Below are 11,980 nucleotides of genomic sequence, written 5' to 3' on the forward strand. Positions count from 1 at the left end.
TGGGGCGAGAGGCACCCTGAATAATCATAATAGCCTGCTCAGCTTTTTTCCCAAAACAAAAAAAAAAGGAAAAGGAACAGAGAGAAATAAGCAGGAGAGGTGCCGGGGCTGCGTGTTTCGTGTCGTCTGCTTGATTATTTGATCCGGGATAAAAGACGCACGGAAACCCAGGCGGCTGTCTCCGCTTGGCTTGCTTCCAAAGACAAAGATGTTGTGAGACGACTGGGAGTCCCTTAATGTTTTGGCTGTGTGTAGGAAGGATGTCTGGAGGAATTTAAATCTGCACCAGGCCGTGATGGACGCTTTACAGTGTCTGCAGGCACAATGGTAATAAGAGCAACAGGGCAGAAATGACCCCCTACAGAAAAATCTCTACATATAAATCAGCTCGGTGAACGCAAAACAACAGTTTATGGAAAATAAACCAAAGAGTTTGGGATATAGGTTGGAAACAATGCACAATAACAAATTACATAAGCTGGATGACATGTTCCATAACTGATAATGTGCGTCCGCGTGAAATGTTAATGTTAGCCAATAAAGACGTGTGGTCAAGAAGGTCAAAGGCTAAGTGGACATTAGTGCCACGTAAGCTCAGATATGCTGGACTCAACATGTTCAAAGAGTACAATGAAATCATTCAACCAAATTTCATTTTGGAAAAAAACAAAACAAAAATAAATAAATAATGGAAAAGCAAATGTATTATTATTATTACCTGACTGACACACACACACATTAACTTTACTCCTCTAAAAACCAAACTAGTTTCAGTGTTTAGTTCAGGATATTAATGTTTTCTTCTCAAAATTTACCAGATCTATATCGGATTTTCTGTTTGTTTGTTGCTCATTTTAAGAATCCCCATTCGAAGCATATTCGAATATTCATATTGGAATCGGAGCAGAGCTACTGCAGTGCTTTAGTGGAAAACAGACCAAATATGCGTAATTAAGTGGCAGCGTTGGCACGCAACATGTCGCTCTGCTGCTGTACGTGTCATGTCAATTTTTACACAGGTAACCTTTACTGAAGAACATGTGATATCACAAATTATTTCATGAGGTGATCAGACACGGTTTATCATGAAACCAGTAATCGTTCAATCCCTACTATAGACCTAGCCAGTCATCTGGCGTTAAGTGTGAATGAGACATCAAGACGTCCGAAATGAATGCAATTCTGTGGACGCGTACAATACTGTGTATTGGAAAATGAAGAAAGACAAAAACTCAAAAAAAAAAGGTCTCCACAGAAAACTAGACGAAACTCTGCCTGGCGGCTCATGTCAGACTCCTGAATGTAAAGCAGCACCTGAGTGCCACTGGCACTTAGGTGCAGGGAATTGGAAAACAAGTTGAAAGGGTTTGGGGAAAGCTTTGGTCTTGAGTTGAGAAAACCTTCGATGGACAAAGCGAGGCCCTTAAAAGTCAGCGGGCTGCCGGTGGAGCTGGTGTTGGTGGAGGATGCAGCTGGATGTGTTGAAACAGATTCTCTAGTGCAGACGTGGGCGTGACTGGAGAAACTTAGGGTGGTAGAAGCTCTGGGTGCCGTGGGAAGACGTGCTAAATGACACATGAAAGGCGGACGCGTCTTGTCCCAGTGTGCTGGGCTACCGGAGGCAGTAAACAAACAGGACGTGTCCCATGGATTTATTTATTTTCGCTAGTATGAACTGTAATTTTCGGTTTACTGTTTAATTATTACTCAGTTTGGGATTCCTCGTCAGAGAAAGCGACTTCAAAACAGCCCACGAAAGAGGACGTGTCCTTCTCATCATGCATCGCCACACCCGGAGAGACGCAATGAGTAAATGTTAGCGGCAGATCGTTGGCTTAGCGCACAAATGACCAGAAAACACGAGTGTCAACAAATGGCACGTAATCCTGGCTCACGGCACGACAAATAAAGCATAATGAGCCTGTGAGGCGTGAAATCCCAACGCAAACACAGGCATTAGGTGGGCGCCTTTGAGCCAGTTTATCGCATCATCACGAGAGACATTAGAGCAGCGGAGATAAAGAAGATGCACGGGCAACGTTTGAAATTATGAAAGTCCATAAAAAGCTCGTTCTACGGGAGCACGCGGATGCATTTGAAATGGAAATCGATCGAACCTGAAGTGATGCAATAAAAACCGAAGAGCTACACAAGATGGTGAAATGCTAAGGGGAAATGTGGCCCTAAAGCTAAGTTCACACTATTTATGTGTATTTTTTTATTTTTTTATTTTTTGACAAAGACTTTTCTTGTACTGGAATCTAGACATCTTTGAAATCTCACCCAAAAGTTCCAAGCAGATTCTGGCAGGTTGTGGGAGAAGAAAGTAACATGAGGTTAAAAAAAAAATGTTCACACCTCAGTTCGGATGAGGACACGATAAAGAAAGATGTAGCCAGGCTGATGGTGGTCCTCTGGCGTTCAGACGGAGCAACCCAGGGAGTGAGATTCAGGGCACGTATTTCTGTCTCTGTGTCTTCGTCTCTGTGTTTTTACAGTTTTTACTTAGCACCGCTGCCTTTGTGCTGGCTCTGGGGACAAGAGGACGCATTCTGTGAAGCATCTTGAGACCGTTGGGGTTGTTATTGACACTGTTCAACTAAAATTAGAACTTTTAGACCAAGGAACCTTTATCAGGGCACATAAAAGTCTGCTTCAGACTGCTGGTTCTTCTGCGTCGCCTCCATGGTGTGAAGACCAACCAGTTGTGGCCAACTGGGTCGCAGAAATGAATTGGTTCTCAATGCAGAGACAAAAATAGTGTAATTTGTTTAGTTATTTTGTGTTATCACAATATTGTAAGTCAGTAAGTTGTCAAAAGGATTGCAAAGCCCCAGTGAGTTTATCTGAAGAAAATGTTCATATTTCTAGTGGTACAGTTTTTCCAGCAGTTATATTGTTGCCAGTGCTTAAAATTTAAACCACCCTACTACATAAAGTATGCTACATTATATTTATTTATCTTGCATTATAGTCATTGACGATGTGCAATGTCCATTTATAACCGCCGGCACTGTCACTGAGAAACCAGAACACAACATCCTGTTAACGCCCCTCCTTCTGATCACCCTCTGATCTGAACCTATCTGATCATCCTCGCATCTCCCCATCACTCTGTGACGGTCTGTACAGTATCTCGCAGTAGTGTGAGTCTGTTTACTTGTCTGATGCAAAGTGCTTTCTTTTTTTTTTCTTTTTTTTTGACTCATTATAATGATTGGCCCGTGGCAGCGAGCCACAGTGCAGCTGGGCGAGAGAAAATGAGGTTCTTTGAAGTTGCCTCTTTTGAATGGCAACAGAGATCGCTGTTGTTGTGCCTTGTCTCAAACCTGGAGCCCGCTTTGAAACCGCACAAAGGGATCAGACTTATTACAGCCCAGTAACCTGCCTTCACTTTGCACCTTTTTAGAACACCGAGGAGTAATTGGACTTGGCAGGAGAGCCGCCGCGGACCATGACGGAGTTTGGTTCTCCGCACTTATGTGACTCATCGGTATCATTTTTCTTCACTTTCCCACATTATTTGCAAATCTATTCATGTCGGTCTTTTATATTCCTTATTCACATATGGTTCCCAACACAGCATGTGCTCCGTACGTCTAGATTTACCACGCAGCCGCTGTGTTATAATTCCACATCTAACACTGCTGTTTGAAGGAAAATGGAGGTTATTTCACAAAGAGGGCAGAGTTTGGTGGCAGAATGAGGGAAGCTGGGATTCATGAAGACCCCCGAGGATGCTCCGAGGGCAGTTTTGCCCCATTTCTCTCGGCCATGTAGGTTAGCGGGGAAAGGACTGATGTTAAACCGATCCTAATGGATGCTGGCGTTGGGGATCAGGCTGCCGGCCTAGACAGCAACAGGAGCCCGTCTGTCTGTCTAATGTCAGATGAAAAGAGATGCTGTGCTGTCAGGGCTCTCAATCGCATCTCCCTGAGCAAAAACAGTGACGCTAATGAAGTGAACCACAGACGCGGAGATGCAGCCACAGACTCCATAACCTCAAAGCTTTTAAGAACAGATCGCTGCTCAGTCTTCCAATTTAGCTCTTTGTACTTAAAATCCCCAATTAATTGTATTAGCAATTCATGAGGTAATTATAGTGCAAAACACATTACAGATCCATTTGAAATGACTAACTGGGATGCTATTGAGTGACTAGACTGTCTTCATCAAGGCTGCAAAATTAGCATTTTTACCTTGAAGCAGTTGATTTTTTTTCTCTGTATTAGCTGATACATAGATATTAATACCTAGACCAGGCTGGCCCATCCCTATGTAACACGCTCCGCAGTGTTTTATGTGATAGTTTTGATTCACGTGAACACCCACATATCACCAGATGTGTCTGCTAATCACAGTTCCCTTGTATTGTTTGCGCAGCTGCACTGGCACGTCAACAAACCTGAAAAAAACAAGTGAACGTGAAATTGGACTTGGAGGAAAAAAGCACCAAAATGAAAAAGTCCTGCAGCACAGATATGGCCATGCACAAAGAATAGCTTTGTTTTTTAAATGCATTGTCCTAGCAGCAGATTTTCACATTTAATAGTTTGTGTCAAAATGCAATAATTTTAAAGTGACAGTGCAATATTTCTCCATTTCCCATCTGACAACACTGACTCCCCGTGATGAAATCCAAAGACTTAAGTTACATAAGTTAATGAAAAATGGACCAATATTCATAAATGGAATCCTCAAAGAGGGGCTAAAGCTTAGGTCTTCCACAGGGGAGTTACTGCGGGGGTGGGGTGGGGGGGGGTTGCAAAATCTTTAGTTGATAAGACTATTTATATATATATAATATATATATATATATATATATATATATATATATATATATATATATATATATATATATATATATATATATATATAATTTACGATACAGGAGCAGTCTCAACAGCGCACCGTTTCACACAGAGCGCCACACTAGACCTGCCAATCTAAGCCTCCTGTACGCAGTAGGCCCCGCCCCATCGCTGCTGAGCCAATCACGAGTCTGCATATTACACGGTGACTTAACGGTGCAGCTGGTAACATTAGGTGTTTACGTCAGATGTGTTTATGTTTACACCAGTTGCATGGCCACCTTACTGTTGCATATGTTTGAAATGAAAAAACTATATTTGTACCTGTGTATTATTTGAATAACCTAATATTGAAAATTTTAATAATAATGTATATTTATAAATAGCATTATGTGGCCAAGTTTAATATCGAACACATAATCATTGACATCCTCCTCTGGAGATCATGAATGACCACTAAAAAATGAAATGGCAATCCAGCTACTAGTAGAGTTATGAGATATTTCCTTATGAGCCAACCAATAAACTGTTCCTAGTATGAGTACGATGTTTTGCACTGTGGGGCAATTTAATATTCACAATCCACTTGAGTTCCATGCCATATATTTACTGTATGTACTGTATACACAGATTGGTTGGAAAACTTTTGCAGCACACAAAGGTAGACCTTTTCACCCAGCAACACAGCAGAGACGAGTCATTTTCTCGCCATCATTTTCTTGAGCGCAACATATCCTCGTGGATATCCACATGACAACACTAATGACCTTTTGTGCGTGCGTCTGTTGTGCAAGCGTGACAGGGAGGAAGGGATGTGCAGCACAGACTGTGACAAGCTCCGTTCACACAACATCCCCCTAATAACCTTCCATATAGTGTTGTGTATTTATTATTCAGGACTTTTCATCCATTTAATCATTTACTGATGAAACATATCACTTCCCCGTTGGCTTGGGACCCCTTATATACGGTACATACTGCGTGCTAATGATGACTAATGGGTGCATTTCTTCATTAACAATATCCCACACTCTCTTTTTCAGTGTAGGTCAGCTTTGGTCTTACGTAGTCAGTGTTCTGTCAAATGTACAGGAGGCTGGAACAAGCTATACAATCATTAGAATGAAGGTAATTACAGGCTTTGAATACACGACTGACTGATAAATATATGCGAAGCTGTGAAATAGAAGGTTTTGCGGAGTGAATTTTAGAGTTCGGATAACTGACTGGTGTCTTTTTTCTTTTCCTTTTTTTCCTCCACGCTCATCAAAGAGGGCTGTGAACGGTAAAAAGGCATCACAGACACATTTGCCTCCCACTCATTAGGGCGTATACGCATAAAATGACAGCTGAAGACAAGCGTGCCGCCGAGGTCTGATGAATGACGAGCCGGGATGAAAGTGGAGGCATGAAAATTTTAAAGTAAAACCTTTCCGCTGTCAAAGGGAACAGAGTCTACACTGACACGGGGCGCGTTTCTGACAAAATTAGAAGGGCTCTGGGAATTACAGTATCATTTTTACAGACAAAGAGAGAATGAGGGTAGAGCGCGCACAGAGAGGCCACATGCGCTGGTTTTAATTGCAGTCTCTGCAGTGGTGGACGGGGAGGGTGTGGACTCGCTGTGTCCATCCTGCTCTTCTCCTAGCCAGCTGAAAGGTGAGCACACGCTCGAACTTCATGCAGCCCAACTAGTGTCTAGATAAAAATGCTAGCTACATATAAATGACTTAAGCTTGCTCGCTGAAACATTAGCATTAACTTCACAGCAATGCACAAACTAAAAATTTATATAGTACCAGTCAAACGTTTGGGGAAAATTGTTTCCTGCATTAGAGGTGACTCTGAATCTTCCTTCCACGTAGCAGTCCTCCAAATAGAGGGTATGCGTTGACGTCACTGCCACCTAGGGCCATACCCCCCTGTGTGGCAAAAACACAGTGGAACATATCAGTAGACACAGCGAGATAATTGGATGTTGGATATTAAATCATATAAGCCATATGAACTAGTATGGATTTTGAAAAGTGGATTAGCATCAGTTTCAGTTAGTTTAAGTTAGTTTTAGCTCATTTCAGTTATGATAAATGTAGCTAAATAGAAAAGATGCTAATGCTAAGAGCTTTACTGAGAAGTAACCTTAGCCATAAAATACTGTAGCGTCCAACCAAACATTAAAAGGATGATTAGGAGTGATCGCAAATATTCCGTTTATTGTGTTATTGTTATTTATCATTGGAACTGAAATAGTTGCTGTCGGCCATAACTACGCCAAAACAACAACATCCACAAAGGCCTCCACGACGTAACTTAAGAAGTAGCTTAAGGTATGATATCATCCAAAAAATACAGCATAAATTGATATTACTTGACACTAAATGTGAACCACAACACCCGGTTTCGGTGCCTGGATTCCAGTTGTTTCTTCATAATGCAGTGACCCATTTGCTTCTCTTTTCTTTGGCGGTCTGAGATATCTGTAAAAATATATCTCTAACTGCTTTTCAAATCTGTCTGTACAGTCAATCGCATAACAGCTCTTCACCTTTTTTTTTAAATTAATTGTACAATTTAGACGCTATTAAAGCCTGTGATTCAAACTAATGCCGCTAATCTCCATGCTCACCTGTCACTTTTTGCCACTCAGTGCCCGTAACCATGGAGATTTCGCTAGCTGTGATGTCACGTGCATACCCTCTATACATTAAAAATGAAAATTACCAGAGTAACTGACCTTCATGTTGTAATTAACTATGGACTGTCTTTTCTCTTTGCTTAGTTGAATGTTTCTTTCCATAATGTGGATAAGAACAGCATTTGAATGCACTGTAACCTAGAGTGTACCAACGCCCACCTCTGCACAACACAACTAATGACGTCAAACACATTGAAAGGGCAGGGACAAATAGACTCATCACAAGTCACACATTGTATTGAAGTTCCTTGGTACCGATTTCAGTGTTATTTCCGCATCCATTGGTGTCCTCGGTAATAATCTAGTAGAAAATAAAAGAAAAAATGAATGAATGAGAAGCTGTCTCCAAACTTTTGTCTGAACTTTTGACTTAAGAAAAACGAATGCTGGGCATACATCAGCCTGATATAAGGACAGACAGGAAAGCTACTGTGGAGTCTGGGTTTGCTGGCCATCATTAGAAATAATGGTGGAGGATATGGATGTTTTCAGTCCACAAGGCGGTATACAGCAGCAGAAAGGCAAATCTTACATTTAGTCTACATATGTGGGGAAACAGAGTTAACAGCTAGAGCTGTTCTTTCCAAATGTAAAATAAAGAGAATTGCAATGTGTTATACACACCGATCAGGCATATCATTATGACCACCCGCCAAATATTGTGTAGGTCTCCCTTGTGCCTCCATAATAGTTGTGACTCATCAGAGAATGGACATGGGTCTTCTGAGGGTGTCCTGTGGTGTCTGGGAACAGGATATCGTTAGTGGGGGCCTTAGGGTGATATGTGTTGAAGGAAGTGGACTCTGTGGACTCTGTCTCATAGATACTTGATCAGTTTGGGATCAAATCTGTTTGGAGGTCAGGTCAATACCTTGTGCTGTTCTTCATGTTTTTTGAGTTGTTCCTAAACTAAAGATGAGTGCTAAGTAACATCCACATGAATGCCAGGTCCAAAAGTTTCCCAACAGAACATTGAATTGTCACAAGATGGTTAATGATATTAACTTCTTGTGTCAGTGGTTTTAATGGAAGAGTAGATCAGTGAGTTGTGATAGTCTGGTGCATGCAGTCCATTTTCTTGAATGGCCACAGTCTTATTGTTTCACAGGCATTTGTGCTGATGTTTGTATTATTAGCAACAGTCCTGTCTGCAGGCATGGCTTCATCCTTTTCTTCCCTTGGGGTGGGCTTCCTGATTTGACTGTTTTTCACTCTCAGTGCTAGACTAACCTAACATTTGTTGTCTCCATCCTCACATTTAACAAACAAATGTGGCCACAAACCATGCATAGGCAATAATTATTGTAACTATTTCTTCAAAGCTAGCTGTGTCAAGTTAATACAACCCTGTTTGTCTTTGGCTGCTACATTAAGAATGAGCTCAGAATACCATAGGCTGGATTGTCTTGTTGTACATCTGTAACAGCTGGGAAGTAAGACCTCCACTAGTGGCACAAATACATTATGTGCAACAAACATAATTGTCCAAGCCTCTTTCCTGGACCAAGAAAACCTGCAAGGAACAAATAATGCAATCACAGTGTGCTAACGTAGCCTGTAATTGGTTATGGGTCGGTAGTTAGGGAGCCTGATTCCATCACTGTGATGTCTGCAGTCACCAAGGGTCTAAAATAGTACACATAATCTATATAATGTGTTTTTACCATTGTTACAAGTGGTAACAAATTAGATTTTGCAAGAATTTGGAAGAAAAATTCAGGGGTCCAGGAACCTTTAAGTGCTTTTGAAGATGAAAAGAACTGGAGCATGTACTGCCTCAGGTACGTTTATGCTGAGGGGCAGTGCATTAGGACCTTTTTAATTGGCCATGATTACGTTTTAAATAAAGACAGTGATGGATTTCGACAGCAACACTCAGCTTGATGTACTGACAAACGAAAAAACAAAGAAAACATGTTGCATTAATGTTAAACTGGTTTTAAAGAATATGCAGTTGCAAATCGTTGAGACTTTTGAGCCCTTTCTCTGAAAAATACAGAGAAGTAGGGGGGGTTGTTGCAGTAGTCAGGCTGTGATGCTGTTCACAGAGTGCAATCACATCAGTAGGGTGGCCAGAGGGTACACAATTTGGAGTGGCTGTTGACGGTCAGTGACCTTGAAAACTTCAGTTGGAGCCAACTTTTCTCTTTTTCTTTTTTTTGGGGGGCTGACTGGCCTCACATTATTGATGAGCCCCGTATCAAAACAAAAAAATTGACTGTGGATATTCCGTCGTACAGAGGAGGCCTGCCAATATGTAAACGCTGAGTGTACTCAGAAAGGCTTGTTCAAAGAATTCTTCAAGATAAAAATGTAAAAACTTGGAAAGACCAGAAGAAAGACCAAGGGAAAGATGTGACAGGGAAAGAATGGATGTGCTAAGGCGAGTTTGCATTCGCACCGGAACAAGGTTTATTGTAGAGGACAAAATAGTGACTGCATACCGTAACCAGAGAGGCTTTAACAGAATAATTTGACACTCTTTGAAATTAGTGTCTTTGTTGCTCAGAGTACGCCGTCAATTTTTATATTATTTAATATTTATCTAGAGTATATAGAGGAACAAGGACTAGACAGGGACAACACAATTGATACAAAGCATCAAGGCCAAATGTGTGTGTGTTATGAGTGTGTACTGGATTTGGGAAAAAGTACAGAAATAACTGAAAGAGACAAAAGGAAAAAAAAATAAAACAATGGTTATTATGAGGATTGTAGTATTAATGCTCACTAACACTAATCACGAAGGCTATGATTATAGTAATGGATGTATTTTTATCTCTGTAATACAGTATTTGTGTAATATTACAATGATGGGTCTTGTTAAAATGATATTATCAGTCCGGAGTGGAACAATTGACATTTGTTTTTCTTATTTTTTTACTTAGTAAAGTATTTATTTATTACCTTGAAATTGTGTTTGTGGTCAGACATGTAGCTGTAGCCGGAGTTGGTTGCCTTCAGCAACAGGAGATTTGTAGTCGGTCGCCTGTAGCTCTTCATCTAGCACAGGGTTCTTCAACGTTTTTCAGGCCAAGGACCCCAAACTGATAGAGAGATTAAGTAGGGACCCCCTACCTACCGTATGTGTTCTATATTAAACTGAACCTAGTGACAAAGTGCTATTTATAAATATACATTGTTATTATAATTTGGAATTCAATATTAAGCTATCCCTTATCCCTTTACTAAAACATGTTAGATTTATGTTAATATATATTTAAAGAAATTTAAATTTGTGGAGGGAAACTAAAGAAAAATATATAAAAAATGTCTAATCAACCAAAGATTTTGTGACCTCCCTGCAGTACCTCCACAGACCCCCTAGGGGTCACGGACCCCTTGTTGAAGAGCTATAATCTAGCAGCTCACTGTGGTGGCTCGCACTTTTTCTAACTGCATTTGCCATGACTACTTCACAGTAAAACTTGATTTTGCCATCTAAATGCTGTTTTGTTTTTGCTTTTGTTTTTTTGTAAAGCATCCATAGACGCCCACCCGTAATGTAATATTTTCATCTCTCAGTATTCTTTTACCGCATTCAGCCACGTGGACATTAATTTAACAGTTGTTGCGTTATTTCAAGATCTGTCTTGTAGTTACATCAAGCTCATGTGGGATGTACTGCATCTTGTTTTTACATAATGTTTCGGTGTCACTTTGGCAATAGAAAACATGCGTGTAGACTGCAGAAACTGCAGTGACAAGAGAAAAAAGGAAAATGATACCAATCTCAGATGTTTGATTGTAATCAGCAGCCTCCTAGATTAGCTTTGTATGGAGAAAACATCTCTGTAGTTTGGTACAGACATGATTTTTATTGAATGGCGCCTTCTGAGGTGAGGTATATCCAATCGATAAATTTGTGGTAGATTGTCTGGATTCTTACAGGCCAAATGTTTCCGCACTTTGTCAAAGCAAATAGCTTTCATCAGCATTTATGAAAAAATCTCATGTAGATTGTTACTTCATGAGGTTGAGAAAGCATGACTTTTCCAAGCATTTTTATCTTGGCAAAGCACTAACATGTCTCTTAATATGTAAAACTCTTGTAATGCAAGGAAACAGAGCTGACAGCAGTTTGGCTTTAAATTGTACAAATCAGCCCAGAACAACTCAATAGACAAATTAGGACAATAGGGGAAAGTTAATGATTTGTGAGGTAGATGCGACCTACCCAAGATGTACTGATCGATCGATCTACTGTGGCTTAAATCTCATCAAACCGTTTACTTCTGGGAGGTGGCTGTGCAGCAGGAGGATACAGTATAATGTAGAGGAGGTTTATGAAAGGATTAGGTTCAGATACCTGGAAAGCCTATAGAAGATTGGTACTTGTAGCATAGCTGTTAGTTTACTCGGTGAGATTTGCGGCCTTGGATTGCAACGGGCCACAAGAGGCCAGGGGAGAAATTGAAAGTTACAGCTAAACAGAGTGAGGAAAACAAGCCGCCGCCTGTGGTCCGATGCATAG

This window comes from Mugil cephalus, chromosome 17 (assembly GCF_022458985.1).
Source record: "Mugil cephalus isolate CIBA_MC_2020 chromosome 17, CIBA_Mcephalus_1.1, whole genome shotgun sequence".
Taxonomy (NCBI): domain Eukaryota; kingdom Metazoa; phylum Chordata; class Actinopteri; order Mugiliformes; family Mugilidae; genus Mugil; species Mugil cephalus.